Consider the following 16,101-nt stretch of genomic DNA (forward strand, 5'->3'; position numbering starts at 1 on the left):
CTCATTGTGACCCTCTACGTAACCCTTCTTTCTCTAGAGACAAGGGTCACAGTCTACAGAGCCATTTTCATCATAAACCAGCGAGGGAGGTGAGGAAACGTTATCCTTCCTTGCATAGTCTCTGTTGTCTCCCAGTCTCAGTGATTAATCAGGGGGCAAAGGGCAGGGGGGAGCCCAGGTCCACCCTCTACTCCGGGCTCCAACCCAGGGACCCTAATAGTATCAGCTATGGTAGCTGACCTTTTAGAAACATGACATGTACAATTCCCTGAGCTACTTCCCCCACAGCAGTCCTCACTTCCTCAAGCTCCACTTCATTCTTACCTCAGTTCCTCCTTCCTTGTGCATAATATGGTGTGTACTACTCAAACTCTCCAACAGCCCAGCTTAATCCCACAGCTCCTGACATGCACACCCACCTGACTGACTGGGAGGCTTTTAACTAGTTTCAGCCAGCCCCTGATTGGCTTCAGGTGTCCCAATCAACCTAGCCTTCTCCCCTCCTTCTGGAAAGTTCTTGATTGGCCCCAGGTGTCTTAATTGACCTGGAGCAGCTGGCATTTCACTTACCCTGGTGCCAGGGATTTGTTTAGCCTGGAGCGAATCTCTCTCTGCCACTGCTCTCCCATAGCATTCTAGCTTGGAGGGAGGTGGGAAGCTGCTACTCCTGCTGCTACTATGCCCTAAGCTCTCCCTGCTGCTCCAGCTGCTCCCCTGGCTGGGCCAGATACCACCCCCCCCATTCTCTGCTATTTGGCTGCTGGACCCCCCACTCTTGGGTACTGCTACTGCTCCAACTGCAGCCCTGAGGGGGGGGGCTGCTAGCCCACTCCCCAGAGAGGAGGAGTGAGGGACCCCAGCCACTGCAGTTGTGGATACCACCACCACCACCACCACCTGAGAGGGGTCCTTTCTGCCTGCCTGGACCACCACCTGGAGTTCCTGGAGCTGCTGCTGCTGCAGAGGCCGCTGCCTGGAGCTGCTGAAGCCCGAGGAGGAGAAGAAGAGGATCATCTGCCAGTGGGGCAGCACCTAGAGACTTTGCAGACCACCGTGGAGGGGGCCCTAAGACTGAGTAATTTTCAAACTGTGCTCTTGCGGTGGGGGTTTTGACTGTGTTTGTAGGGACACTGGGGGTGTGGCGTGGAGCTGCCCCCTGATCCATCTGTGTCCCCCCCAACCCCCACCACTATTACTACCACCGCTGCCCCCTCCACCACCCCCACTGGCTGTATACCATCTGCCTCAGCTCCTGCCTCTGGACTCAGCTGCTTGCTTGGCTTGCCACGCCCTATTTCCACCATTTGGGCCAGAAGCAGCAGCAAGCTAAAAAAGACTTGTGCAAGTGCACATGGGCACATGTGCCCCCCCTGGACTGCCTACCCCCCAGCTTTGCCCTTTACTACCTGCCCCATTTGCCACTTGCTTTGCTTCCTCTTTTGCTCCAGCCCCTTACTAGCTTCAGTTTGCTTGCCTGCCCCGCCCATTTCCTTCTGCAGCCTTTGTTTGTTTGCCCCGCCCCAGTCTCTGAAGCTAGCCCCTTGGTTTCCCTGTTCTACCCCCAGACCGCTTAGCCCCTCGCTCCGTGTGCCCATGCCCCCTCCCATGCGCTTGTGCAACTCCCCATTTCAGTTGCAACCCTCTTCACTGCACCTTCGATGTTGTTGAATCCCCCCCCCGTAGTGCACCAAGAGGAGCCGGAATTTCCACCTTGTGTCGGTGACTGACCCCTAACCCCTGATTGCCCCCCGTCCAGCCCACCCCTTTTGGCGCCCTCCTCCCCTGCCTGCAGCCTAGCGGGGAGGAGTGGTCGACCTGCTCCCCCTCTCCCCTCCTCCTTTTCGTGTCCCCCTTTCCTCCTTGCTCATGATGGCGGGGGATGAGACGGGTGAGACCTCTCCAGTAGCCCGAGCTCCCCCTCCCACGCCTGCCCCTCTGTCACCCCCCCAAGCTTCTACGTCCGCTGCCAAACCATCTGCCATCGCCCCCGCTGGGGCACCAGCAGCGACGGGCACCGGGGTGACCTCCACTGCTGCCACGTCGATCACCCCCTCAGATTTGGGGGGAGTCCTCCCAGCCGGCGGGAAGGGCCAGGGGAAGAAGAAGGGGAAGGGCCCCGCTAAAAAGACCAGGCCCTCCATGGCAGGGGCTGCCCCCGATGCCCCGGCCCCATCTCCAGCTGGGGCGCCCCTCCCCGCTGTTCCCTCCACCAGCTCTGCAGGTGTCCCTCCCCCGGCCCCCAGAGCATACGCCCAGGTGGCGGCAGCCCCCCCGCCTGCCGCTACATCATTTCTCCAGCCCACCGCCTCCGCTACCATCTATAGCGGCCGGGGCCCCTTTCCCACCATGACCAGGAAGCACGGCGTCCGTTGCCTCCTGGTGCCCGCCTCACCCCACGTGGAGACCTATGTGCGGGCGTTGGCGAGGGTGGTGGGGCCCACGGCCATTGTGGCGGCCTCCAAAATGTATGGCAAGGTCGTCTTCTTCTTAGCATCGGAGGCCGCCGCCCAGGAGGCGGTGGAGAAGGGCCTGGCGGTGGGGGGCGTGTTCGTCCCCTTAGAGCCGCTAGAGGATCTGGGCGTCCGCCTGGTCCTGACCTCCGTCCCTCCCTTTCTCCCCAATGCAGCCCTGTTACCCACCCTTTCTACCTTGGGAAAGCCCATCTCTGTCATCAGCCCTCTCCCGTTGGGCTGCAAAGACCCCGCCCTCCGTCACGTCCTCTCCTTCCGCCGGCAAGTGCAGCTTCAACTGCTGCCGGCGGCGCGCGACGGAGAGGCACTGGAGGGGTCCTTCCTAGTCCCCTACCAGGGGGCCCGTTACAGGGTGCATTATTCCACCGGGGAGGCCCGGTGCTACCTCTGCCGGGCGATGGGGCACGTCCGGAGGGACTGCCCCCTGGCCCGGGAAGAAGGGGCACTCAGAACCCCCGAGCCCCGGCAGGGCACCGGCCCCGTCATCGCCGACGCCCCTGGCTGCCCGGCGCCCGAAACCGCCCCTCCTCCTTCCCAGTCCACCATTCTTCCCGCTCGGGCCCAAGGGGCACCTCCCCCACTATGCCCAGACGAGCGGGAGAACCCCGCCCCCACTGCTTGCAATCTGGCGGGGCCTGTGGAGGAGGGTGCGGCAGGGACAGCGCCAAGCATGGGAGAGGGCCCGCCCCAAGGGGAATCTTCCCTCTCTTGTGCTGCCCCACCGTTACCCCCTCGAGTCCCTGAGCCATCGCCTCTGCCCCCTGACACAACCCCTGCTAGCCAGCCCCCGGATGATGCCATGGAGGGCTGGGCCCTAGTCCAGGGGAAGCGGGGCAAGCGGAAGGCTCGAGCTCCGCTCCTCCCATCTGACGCGGAGGCCCCCCGGAAGACCAGGAAGGGGGGCACCGATGCCGAGCCTTCCGCTCTACCCACGGGTGTGTTCCACCCACCAGAGCTGGCTGGGGAATACGTGGCAGCACTGGAAGGCGGTATCTCCCCTCCACGGGAGTCCCTCCCCTCCAAGACCCCCGAGGCACCATCTGAAACCCCAGTGTGCCCCGAAGTAACCATCGCGTCAGGTGCCGGCGGGGAGAATCCCGGGGTAGCGGAAAACAATTTCCCCTCTATATATGAGGAGATCGAGGCCCTGGGTCTGACCCCGGTCACCCAGGGGGAGGACGATCTTATGCCAGCGGGCCTCGATCTGGGCGACTTCTTTCCAGCCCCTCTTTCCCCATACTCCCTCCCCCTAACCGTCGCTTCTGCTCCCACCTCCGAGGAGCCCCTGGACTCCTCCATCAACCCGGCTGCAGAAGGCACCCTGCTGAGAGCCACCGAGCCAGTTGAGGCGACGGCCAGTGCCACGCGGCTGGAACCTGAGCCACCAGGGGCATCCCTCGCTGGTGAGGAGCATTCGACCTCCTTTCCGGGAGAGGACCCTACAGAAGAAAGTCCATCTCCTGATGCCGTGGCTGCCAAATCCACCAGACAGCTTGCGCCCGGCATCGGTGAGAGCCCTCTCCTGACCCAGAATCTCACCTCTACCCCTGCCCCTGCCCTTCTCCCGCCCACCTCCCGAGATATTATTGCCACCCCTGGGACAGTCTCCTTCCCCTTTCCAACAGATGACTCCCAGGGAATGGCCTTTGTGTTTGCCCGTCCCGACCCACCAGGGGCTGCTATCCTCCCTCTGCCGCCCCCTATCGCCCCAGCATTCAGGTCAACCCATCAAGAGCCCCGTCGGGGGTCTGCACCCTGTCTGCCCATCTCGCTGGGCCAGGGGGCTGTACCAAGGTCCCCATTGGGGAGCAACCAGACCATAACCCCAGCCCCCCATGCGCTGCGAGAGGAGTTGCGGGAGTTCCTAGAAGACGTCCGTGGCTCCCGCAACAAAGTCCAGCTTGCCCTCCAGCGATGGGGGGACTTTAATCAAATCCTCCGGGCCGCAAGGGCCCTCATGGGGGAGGGGAAAAGGACCGGGAGACAGGGCGCCGCGGCCTACCAGCGGGTCCGCCACTTCCGTGACTCCTTACTCACCTACGGGGTGGGTCACGGACTGCTACGCGGCCCGCCGGGAGCCACGAGCATCCCTGCCGGCGAGGATCCCCCCCAGCCCTCCTCATGGCACCCTTTACCATCGCAACATTGAACACCCGTGGCTGTAAGATGGGTCTCCGCAGGTCCCAGGTGCTCTCCTTCCTTCGAGAGGGGAGGTACTCTGTGGTTTTCCTGCAGGAGACCCATACGGATCCGACCGCCGAAGACAGCTGGCGGCTGGATTGGGGGGACAGGGTCTACTTTAGCCACCTCACAGTTCATACGGGTGGAGTGGCGACCCTGTTCTCCCCCGACCTACGGCCCGAGGTGCTGGGGGTCGCCGAGGCTGTGCCGGGTCGCCTGCTGCACCTCCGGGTCCACATGGAGGGGCTCGTAATCAACCTCGTCAACATCTATGCCCCAGCAGCGAGCCCGGAGCGGCTGCAATTCTATCAGCAGGCATCCGCCTTCCTCGGCACCTTGGATCCTCAGGAGTGCCTGGTCCTGGGAGGGGACTTTAACATCACCCTTGAGGAACGGGACCGCTCGGGAACCGAGCAGAGCCCGGCCGCCGTGGCCGTCCTCCAGGAGATAGTCGAACACCACTCCCTGGTGGACGTCTGGCGCGACCACCACCCGGATGACACTTCCACGTTCACCTTTGTCCGGGTGGAGGCCCATCGGTCGCGCCACTCCCGGTTGGACCGCATTTATTTATCACGCTTTCATCTTACACGAGCCCACTCCTCCAGCATCCGGCCGGCCCCATTTTCTGACCATCACATAGCCACCGTGACAGCCTCCCTCTGCGCGGAGAGGCCGGGGCCGGCCTATTGGCATTTTAACAACAGCTTGCTGGAGGATGCGGGCTTCGTGGCGTCCTTCCGGGAGTTCTGGCTGGCCTGGCGAGAGCAGCGGCGTGCCTTTCCCTCGGCACGGCGGTGGTGGGATGTAGGGAAGGTGCGCGCCCGGCTCTTCTGCCGTGACTACACCCGGGGCACCAGCCGACGGAGGGATGCAGCGATAGAGCAGTTGGAACGGGAGGTCTTAGAGCTGGAGAGGCGTCTGGCCGCCAGCCCCGAGGATCCACCCCTCTGCGGAGCGTGCCGGGAGAAGCGGGAGGAGCTCCGGAGCCTCGAGGACCATCGGGCCCGGGGTGCCTTTGTTCGATCCCGCATCCGTCTCCTTCGGGAGATGGATTGCGGCTCCCGCTTCTTCTACGCCCTGGAAAAAAAGAGGGGGGCTAAGAAACATATCATCTGCCTACTGACTGAGGATGGCACCCCCCTCACGGATCCGGTGGAGATGTGCGAGAGGGCGAGAGCCTTCTACGCAAGCCTTTTCTCCCCGGAGCCGACCGATCCTAACGCTTGCAGAGTGCTGTGGGAGGAGCTCCCGACGGTCAGCGTGGGCGACCGAGACCGGCTAGAGCTGCCTCTCACTCTGGCCGAGTTCTCGGAAGCCCTCCGTCGCATGCCCACCAATAAATCTCCGGGCATGGACGGGCTGACCGTGGAGTTCTACCGCGTGTTCTGGGACGTCCTGGGCCCAGACCTAGTCACCGTCTGGGCCGAGTCTTTGCAGAGCGGGGTCCTCCCTCTTTCGTGCAGGCGAGCCGTGCTCGCCTTATTGCCGAAGAAGGGGGACCTCCGCGATTTACGAAATTGGCGTCCCGTCTCGCTCCTCAGCACGGACTACAAAATCGTGGCAAAAGCCATCTCCCTGAGGCTAGGGTCCGTGCTGGCGGACGTGGTCCACCCAGACCAGACCTACACCGTCCCGGGCCGCAGTATCTTCGACAACCTCTATCTGGTCCGGGACCTATTGGAACTTGGGTGTAGGGATGGTCTGTCGTTCGCCCTCCTGTCCTTAGATCAAGAGAAGGCGTTCGACAGGATGGATCACGGGTATCTCCTGAGCACTCTGCAGGCATTTGGCTTCGGACCCAGATTTGTGAACTTTCTCCGGGTGCTGTACGCTTCCGCAGAGTGTCTGGTAAGACACAACTGGACCCTGACCGAACCGGTCAACTTCGGGCGAGGAGTACGGCAGGGGTGCCCCCTCTCAGGCCAGCTCTACGCTCTGGCGATCGAGCCCTTCCTCTGTCTCCTCCGAAGGAGGTTGACAGGGTTGGTGCTGAGGGAGCCGGAGCTGCGGCTGGTCCTGTCGGCGTACGCTGATGACGTGCTCCTCATGGTCCAGGACCCGGGCGACTTGGTGCGAGTGGAGGCTTGCCAGGCCATCTATTCAGCAGCCTCCTCTGCGCGGGTCAACTGGGTCAAGAGCTCTGGCTTGGTGGTAGGGGACTGGCGGCAGGCGAGCCCCCGCCCACCCGCGCTTCAAGCCATCCGGTGGAGCACGGGTCCGCTGCTCTATCTGGGCGTTTACCTTTCTGCCACGCATCCCTCTCCGCCGGAGAACTGGCAGAATTTAGAGGGCGGGGTGATAGAGCGGCTCCGGAAATGGACAGGACTGCTCCGGTGCCTCTCCCTTCGAGGGAGAGCGTTAGTGCTTAATCAACTAGTCCTGTCCATGCTTTGGTACCGGCTCAACACCCTGGTCCCGGCCCCGGCTTTCCTGACCAACCTGCGGACATCGATTCTGGAGTTCTTTGGGTCAGGACTGCACTGGGTCCCTGCAGGGGTTCTCCATCTACCTGTGGAGGAGGGAGGGCAGGGCCTCAAATGTCTGCTTACTCAGGTCCATGTCTTCCGCCTCCAGACCCTGCAGAGGCTCCTTTATGGTGCAGGTAGTCCGGCGTGGAGCATACTGGCTCACGCCTTCCTGCGCCGCTTCCGAGGGCTCCGATACGACCGGCAGCTCCTTTATCTCCATCCGAGAGGTCTTCCGCGAGACCTCTCCGGGCTGCCGGTCTTCTACCAGGACCTCCTCCGGACCTGGAAACTCTTTACAACGAGCAGGTCCGTGGCGGCCACCGAGGGGGCAGATCTCCTCGCGGAGCCCCTGCTACACAACCCCCAGCTCCGTTTGCAGGTGGCGGAGTCCCGCTCGGTGCGCCAGAGGTTGGTCCTGGCAGAGGTCACAAGAATCGGAGACCTCCTGGACTATGACCGGGGAGACTGGCTGGATCCCCTAACCTTCGCTCAGCGCATGGGGCTTTCCAGACCTTGTACTCCCCGATGCATACTTCAGGAGGTGAAGGCCGCTTTGCCGCCCGCTGCTCGGGTTTATCTCGACCGGGTCCTGCACGAGGGCACGCCCCGCCCACCCACTACCCCAGGCCCGCCGGACCTTTTAATTGGACCCCTCCCCCGTGGACCCAACCGATCCCTTCACCCCTTCACTAGAAGCCGGCTGCACGAGATGCAGCCGGTCTGTTTTCAAACCGCGCCAAGAAAACATCTCTACACGCTCGTGTTCCACACCCTTCACGCCCGCACCCTCGTGTCCCGCCCCGATACAAAATGGCGGGACCTCCTGCCACCTTTGGAGGGTGAAGAGCCCCGGTGGGCCAGCCTATATTCCATCTTAGTCCCAAAGCCCGCCGGGGATGTCAGTTGGCGACTCCTTCACGGAGCCGTGAGCACGGGCGTGTACTTGGCGCGGTTCACCACAATCCCAGACACCTGCCCCTTTTGCGGCGTGAGGGATACCCTGGCACATGTCTACCTGGAGTGTGCCAGGCTGCAGCCCCTATTCCGGCTCCTCACCAATATCTTATTACGTTTTTGGTTGCACTTCTCCCCTCACCTTCTCATTTATGCACTCCCTATCCGTGGCCCCACAAAGCCCCGGGATCTCCTGGTCAACCTCCTCCTGGCCCTAGCTAAAATGGCCATCTACAAAACCAGAGTGAGGAGGTTGGCCGATGGAGTCTCCTGTGACTGTGGGGCCTATTTCCGATCCTCGGTCCGTTCACGTATCCGGGCAGAGTTCCTCTGGGCGGCGTCCTCTGACTCCCTTGACGCCTTTGAGGAGCAGTGGGCTCTGTCCGGGGTTCTCTGCTCGGTGTCCCCGTCCGGTTCCCTTCTTTTGACCCTTTGACCGCACTCCTGTCCCTGTTCTTTTATTAGTTGTCCCCCGGAATTTTTTGGGTATCTAGGTCCTGTGGATCCCCCTTTTAGGCTGGGGGGGACCCTTTAGCAGTGGACGGGCTTCGCCCGCCCACTTCCCCGATCCCAATAAGACTGCTCTCCCCTAGCATTCTAGCTTGGAGGGAGGTGGGAAGCTGCTACTCCTGCTGCTACTAGGCCCTAAGCTCTCACTGCTGCTCCAGCTGCTCCCCTGCCTGGGCCAGACACCCCCCACCCCATTCTCTGCTACCTGGTTGCTGGACCCCCCACACTTGGGTGTTGCTACTGCTGCAACTGCAACCCTGGGGTGGGGAGGGGGCTGCTAGCCCACTCCCCAGAGAGGAGAAGTGAGGGACCCCAGCCACTGCTGTTGTGGATACCACCACCACCACCACCACCACCTGAGAGGGGTCCTTTCTGCCTGCCTGGACGACCACCTGGAGTTCCTGGAGCTGCTGCTGCTGCAGAGGCCGCTGCCTGGAGCTGCTGAAGCCCGAGGAGGAGAAGAAGAGGATCATCTGCCAGTGGGGCAGCACCTAGAGACTTTGCAGACCACCGTGGAGGGGGCCCTAAGACTGAGTAATTTTCAAACTGTGCTCTTGTGGTGGGGGTTTTGACTGTGTTTACAGGGACACAGGGTGTGGCGTGGAGCTGCCCCCCCATCCATCTGTGTGTCCCCCCAACCCCCACCAATACTACCACCACCACTGCCCCCTCCACCACCCCCACTGGCTGTATACCATCTGCCTCAGCTCCTGCCTCTGGACTCAGCTGCTTGCTTGGCTTGCCACGCCCTATTTCCACCATTTGGGCCAGAAGCAGCAGCAGCTAAAAAGACTTGTGCAAGTGCACATGGGCACATGTGCCCCCCCTGGACTGCCTACCCCCCAGCTTTGCCCTTTACTACCTGCCCCATTTGCCACTTACTTTGCCTCCTCTTTTGCCCCAGCCCCCCTTACTAGCTTCAGTTTGTTTGCCTGCCCCGCCCATTTCCTTCTGCAGCCTTTGTTTGTTCGCCCCGCCCCAGCCTCTGAAGCTAGCCCCTTGGTTTCCCTGTTCTACCCCCAGACCGCTTAACCCCTCGCTCCATGTGCCCATGCACCCTCCCATGCGCTTGTGCAATTCCCCATTTCAGTTGCAACCCTCTTCACTGCACCTTCAATGTTGTTGAATCCCCCCCTCCATAGTGCACCAAGAGGAGCCGGAATTTCCACCTTGTGTCGGTGACTGACCCCTAACCCCTGATTGCCCCCCGTCCAGCCCACCCCTTTTGGCGCCCTCCTCCCCTGCCTGCAGCCTCGCGGGGAGGAGTGGTCGACCTACTTCCCCTCTCCCCTCCTCCTTTTGATGTCCTCCATTTCCTCCTTGCTCATGATGGCGGGGGATGAGACGGGTGAGACCTCTTCAGTAGCCCGAACTCCCCCTCCCCCGCCTGCCCCTCTGTCACCCCCCCAAGCTTCTACCTCTGCTGCCAAACCATCTGCCATCGCCCCCGCTGGGGCACCAGCAGCGACGGGCACCGGGGTGACCTCCACTGCTGCCACGTCTCTCACCCCCTCAGATTTGGGGGAAGTCCCCCCAGCCGGCGGGAAGGGCCAGGGGAAGACGAAGGGGAAGGGCCCCGCTAAAAAGACCAGGCCCTCCATGGCAGGGGCTGCCCCCGATGCCCCGGCCCCATCTCCAGCTGGGGCGCCCCTCCCCGCTGTTCCCTCCACCAGCTCTGCAGGTGTCCCTCCCCAGGCCCCCAGAGCATACGCCCAGGTGGCGGCAGCCCCCCCGCCTGCCGCTACGTCATTTCTCCAGCACACCGCCTCCGCTACCATCTATAGCGGCCGGGGCCCCTTTCCCACCATGACCAGGAAGCACGGCGTCCGTTGCCTCCTGGTGCCCGCCTCACCCCACGTGGAAACCTATGTGCGGGCGTTGGCGAGGGTGGTGGGACCCACGGCCATTGTGGCGGCCTCCAAAATGTATGGCAAGGTCGTCTTCTTCTTAGCATCGGAGGCCGCTGCCCAGGAGGCGGTGGAGAAGGGCCTGGCGGTGGGGGGCGTGTTCGTCCCTTTAGAGCCGCTAGAGGACCTGGGCGTCCGCCTGGTTCTGACCTCCGTCCCTCCCTTTCTGCCCAATGCGGCCCTGTTACCTGCCCTTTCTGCCTTGGGAAAGCCCATCTCTGTCATCAGCCCTCTCCCGTTGGGCTGCAAAGACCCCGCCCTCCGTCACGTCCTCTCGTTCCGCCGGCAAGTGCAGCTTCAACTGCCGCCGGCGGCGCGCAAGGGAGAGGCACTCGAGGGGTCCTTCCTAGTCCCCTACCAGGGGACCCATTACAGGGTGCATTATTCCACGGGGGAGGCCCGGTGCTACCTCTGCCGGGCGATGGGGCACATCCGGAGGGACTGCCCCCTGGCCCGGGAAGAAGGGGCACTCAGAACCCCCGAGCCCCGGCAGGGCACCGGCCCCGTCATCGCCGACGCCCCTGGCTGCCCGGCACCCGAAACTGCCCCTTCTCCTTCCCAGTCCACCATTGCTCCCGCTCGGGCCCAAGGGGTACCTCCTCCACTATGCCCAGACGAGCGGGAGAACCCCGCCACCGCTGCTTGCAATCTGGCGGGGCCTGTGGAGGAGGGTGCGGCAGGGACAGCGCCAAGCATGGGAGAGGGCCCGCCCCAAGGGGAATCTTCCCTCCCTGGTGCTGCCCCACCGTTACCCCCTCAAGTCCCTGAGCCATCGCCTCTGCCCCCTGACACAACCCCTGCTAGCCAGCCCCCGGATGATGCCATGGAGGGCTGGGCCCTAGTCAAGGGGAAGCGGGGCAAGCGGAAGGCTCGAGCTCCGCTCCTCCCATGTGACGCGGAGGCCCCCCGGAAGACCAGGAAGGGGGGCACCGATGCCGAGCCTTCCGCTCTACCCACGGGTGTGTTCCACCCACTAGAGCCGGCTGGGGAAGACGTGGCAGCACTGGAAGACGGTATCTCCCCTCCACGGGAGTCCCTCCCCTCCAAGACCCCCGAGGCACCATCTGAAACCCCAGTGTGCCCCGAAGTAACCATCGCGTCAGGTGCCGGCGGGGAGAATCCCGGGGTAGCGGAAAACAATTTCCCCTCTATATATGAGGAGATCGAGGCCCTGGGTCTGACCCCGGTCACCCAAGGGGAGGACGATCCTATGCCAGCGGGCCTCGATCTGGGCGACTTCTTTCCAGCCCCCCTTTCCCCATACTCCCTCCCCCTAACCGTTGCTTCTGCTCCCACCTTCGAGGAGCCCCTGGACTCCTCCATCAACCCGGCTGCAGAAGGCACCCTGCTGAGAGCCACCGAGCCAATTGAGGCGACGGCCAGTGCCACGCGGCTGGAACCTGAACCACCAGGGGCATCCCTCGCTGGTGAGGAGCATTCGACCTCCTTTCCGGGAGAGGACCCTACAGAAGAAAGTCCACCTCCTGATGCCGTGGCTGCCAAATCCCCCAGACAGCTTGCGCCCGGCATCGGTGAGAGCCCTCTCCTGACCCAGACTCTCACCTCTACTCCTGCCCCTGCCCTTCTCCCGCCCACCTCCCGAGATATTATTGCCACCCCTGGGACAGTCTCCTTCCCCTTTCCAACAGATGACTCCCAGGGAATGGCCTTTGTGTTTGCCCGTCCCGACCCACCAGGGGCTGCTATCCTCCCTCCGCCGCCCCCTATTGCCCCAGCATTCAGGTCAACCCATCAAGAGCCCCGTCGGGGGTCCGCACCCTGTCTGCCCGTCCCGCTGGGCCAGGGGGCTGTACCAAGGGCCCCATCGGGAAGCAACCAGACCATAACCCCAGCCCCCCATGCGCTGCGAGAGGAGTTGCGGGAGTTCCTAGAAGACGTCCGTGGCTCCCGCAACAAAGTCCAACTTGCCCTCCAGCGATGGGGGGACTTTAATCAAATCCTCCGGGCCGCAAGGGCCCTCATGGGGGAGGGGAAAAGGACCGGGAGACAGGGCGCCGCGGCCTACCAGCGGGTCCGCCACTTCCGTGACTCCTTACTCACCTACGGGGTGGGTCACGGACTGCTACGCGGCCCGCCGGGAGCCACGAGCATTCCTGCCGGCGAGGATCCCCCCCAGCCCTCCTCATGGCACCCTTTACCATCGCAACATTGAACACCCGTGGCTGTAAGATGGGTCTCCGCAGGTCCCAGGTGCTCTCCTTCCTTCGAGAGGGGAGGTACTCTGTGGTTTTCCTGCAGGAGACCCATACGGATCCGACCGCCGAAGACAGCTGGCGGCTGGATTGGGGAGACAGGGTCTACTTTAGCCACCTCACAGTTCATACGGGTGGAGTGGCGACCCTGTTCTCCCCCGACCTACGGCCCGAGGTGCTGGGGGTCGCCGAGGCTGTGCCGGGTCGCCTGCTGCACCTCCGGGTCCAAATGGAGGGGCTCGTAGTCAACCTCGTCAACATCTATGCCCCAGCAGCGAGCCCGGAGCGGCTGCAATTCTATCAGCAGGCATCCGCCTTCCTCGGCACCTTGGATCCTCAGGAGTGCCTGGTCCTGGGAGGGGACTTTAACATCACCCTTGAGGAACGGGACCGCTCGGGAACCGAGCAGAGCCCGGCCGCCGTGGCCGTCCTCCAGGAGATAGTCGAACACCACTCCCTGGTGGACGTCTGGCGCGACCACCACCCAGATGACACTTCCACGTTCACCTTTGTCCGGGTGGAGGCCCATCGGTCGCGCCACTCCCGGTTGGACCGCATTTATTTATCACGCTTTCATCTTACACGAGCCCATTCCTCCAGCATCCGGCCGGCACCATTTTCTGACCATCACATAGCCACCGTGACAGCCTCCCTCTGCGCGGAGAGGCCGGGGCCGGCCTATTGGCATTTTAACAACAGTTTGCTGGAGGATGCGCGCTTCGTGGCATCCTTCCGGGAATTCTGGCTGGCCTGGCGAGGGCAGCGGCGTGCCTTTCCCTCGGCACGGCGGTGGTGGGACGTAGGGAAGGTGCGCGCCCGGCTCTTCTGCCGTGACTACACCCGGGGCACCAGCCGACGGAGGGATGCAGCGATAGAGCAGTTGGAACGGGAGGTCTTAGAGCTGGAGAGGCGTCTGGCCGCCAGCCCCGAGGATCCACCCCTCTGCGGAGCGTGCCGGGAGAAGCGGGAGGAGCTCCGGAGCCTCGAGGACCATCGGGCCCGGGGTGCCTTTGTTCGATCCCGCATCCGTCTCCTTCGGGAGATGGATTGCGGCTCCCGCTTCTTCTACGCCCTGGAAAAAAAGAGGGGGGCTAAGAAACATATCATCTGCCTACTGACTGAGGATGGCACCCCCCTCACGGATCCGGTGGAGATGTGCGAGAGGGCGAGAGCCTTCTACGCAAGCCTTTTCTCCCCGGAGCCGACCGATCCTAACGCTTGCAGAGTGCTGTGGGAGGAGCTCCCGACGGTCAGCGTGGGCGACCGAGACCGGCTAGAGCTGCCTCTCACTCTGGCCGAGTTCTCGGAAGCCCTCCGTCGCATGCCCACCAATAAATCTGCCGGCATGGACGGGCTGACCGTGGAGTTCTACCGCGTGTTCTGGGACGTCCTGGGCCCAGACCTAGTCACCGTCTGGGCCGAGTCTTTGCAGAGCGGGGTCCTCCCTCTTTCGTGCAGGCGAGCCGTGCTCGCCTTATTGCCGAAGAAGGGGGACCTCCGCGATTTACGAAATTGGCGTCCCGTCTCGCTCCTCAGCACGGACTACAAAATCGTGGCAAAAGCCATCTCCCTGAGGCTAGGGTCCGTGCTGGCGGACGTGGTCCACCCAGACCAGACCTACACCGTCCCGGGCCGCAGTATCTTCGACAACCTATATCTGGTCCGGGACCTATTGGAACTTGGGTGTAGGGATGGTCTGTCGTTCGCCCTCCTGTCCTTAGATCAAGAGAAGGCGTTCGACAGGATGGATCACGGATATCTCCTGAGCACTCTGCAGGCATTTGGCTTCGGACCCAGGTTTGTGAACTTTCTCCGGGTGCTGTACGCTTCCGCAGAGTGTCTAGTAAGACTCAACTGGACCCTGACCGAACCGGTCAACTTCGGGCGAGGAGTACGGCAGGGGTGCCCCCTCTCAGGCCAGCTCTACGCTCTGGCGATCGAGCCCTTCCTCTGTCTCCTCCGAAGGAGGTTGACAGGGTTGGTGCTGAGGGAGCCGGAGCTGCGGCTGGTCCTGTCGGCGTACGCTGATGACGTGCTCCTCATGGTCCAGGACCCGGGCGACTTGGTGCGAGTGGAGGCTTGCCAGGCCATCTATTCAGCAGCCTCCTCTGCGCGGGTCAACTGGGTCAAGAGCTCTGGCTTGGTGGTAGGGGACTGGCGGCAGGCGAGCCCCCGCCCACCCGCGCTTCAAGCCATCCGGTGGAGCACGGGTCCGCTGCTCTATCTGGGCGTTTACCTTTCTGCCACGCATCCCTCTCCGCCGGAGAACTGGCAGAATTTAGAGGGCGGGGTGATAGAGCGGCTCCGGAAATGGACAGGACTGCTCCGGTGCCTCTCCCTTCGAGGGAGAGCATTAGTGCTTAATCAACTAGTCCTGTCCATGCTTTGGTACCGGCTCAAAACCCTGGTCCCAGCCCCGGCTTTCCTGACCAACCTGCGGACATCGATTCTGGAGTTCTTTTGGTCAGGACTGCACTGGGTCCCTGCAGGGGTTCTCCATCTACCTGTGGAGGAGGGAGGACAGGGCCTAAAATGTCTGTTTACTCAGGTCCATGTCTTCCGCCTCCAGACCCTGCAGAGGCTCCTTTATGGTGCAGGTAGTCCGGCGTGGAGCATACTAGCGCACTCCTTCCTGCGCCGCTTCCGAGGGCTCCGATACGACCGGCAGCTCCTTTATCTCCATCCGAGAGGTCTTCCACGAGACCTCTCCGGGCTGCCGGTCTTCTACCAGGACCTCCTCCGGACCTGGAAACTCTTTACAACGAGCAGGTCCGTGGCGGCCACCGAGGGGGCAGATCTCCTCGCGGAGCCCCTGCTACACAACCCCCAGCTCCGTTTGCAGGTGGCGGAGTCCCGCTCGGTGCGCCAGAGGTTGGTCCTGGCAGAGGTCACGAGAGTCGGAGACCTCCTGGACTATGACCGGGGAGACTGGCTGGATCCCCTAACCTTCGCTCAGCGCATGGGGCTTTCCAGACCTTGTACTCCCCAACGCATACTTCAGGAGGTGAAGGCCGCTTTGCCGCCCGCTGCTCGGGTTTATCTCGACCGGGTCCTGCACGAGGGCACGCCCCGCCCACCCACTACCCCAGGCCCGCCGGACCTTTTAATTGGACCCCTGCCCCGTGGACCCAATCGATCCCTTCACCCCTTCACTAGAAGCCGGCTGCACGAGATGCAGCCGGTCTGTTTTCAAACCGCGCCAAGAAAACATCTCTACACGCTCGTGCTCCACATGTTTCACGCCCGCACCCTCGTGTCCCGCCCCGATACAAAATGGCGGGACCTCCTGCCACCTTTGGAGGGTGAAGAGCCCCGGTGGGCCAGCCTATATTCCATCTTAGTCCCAAAGCCCGCCGGGGATGTCAGTTGGCGGCTCCTTCACGGAGCCGTGAGC

The sequence above is a fragment of the Dermochelys coriacea genome, chromosome 1 (assembly GCF_009764565.3).
Source record: "Dermochelys coriacea isolate rDerCor1 chromosome 1, rDerCor1.pri.v4, whole genome shotgun sequence".
In the NCBI taxonomy this organism is placed as follows: Eukaryota; Metazoa; Chordata; order Testudines; family Dermochelyidae; genus Dermochelys; species Dermochelys coriacea.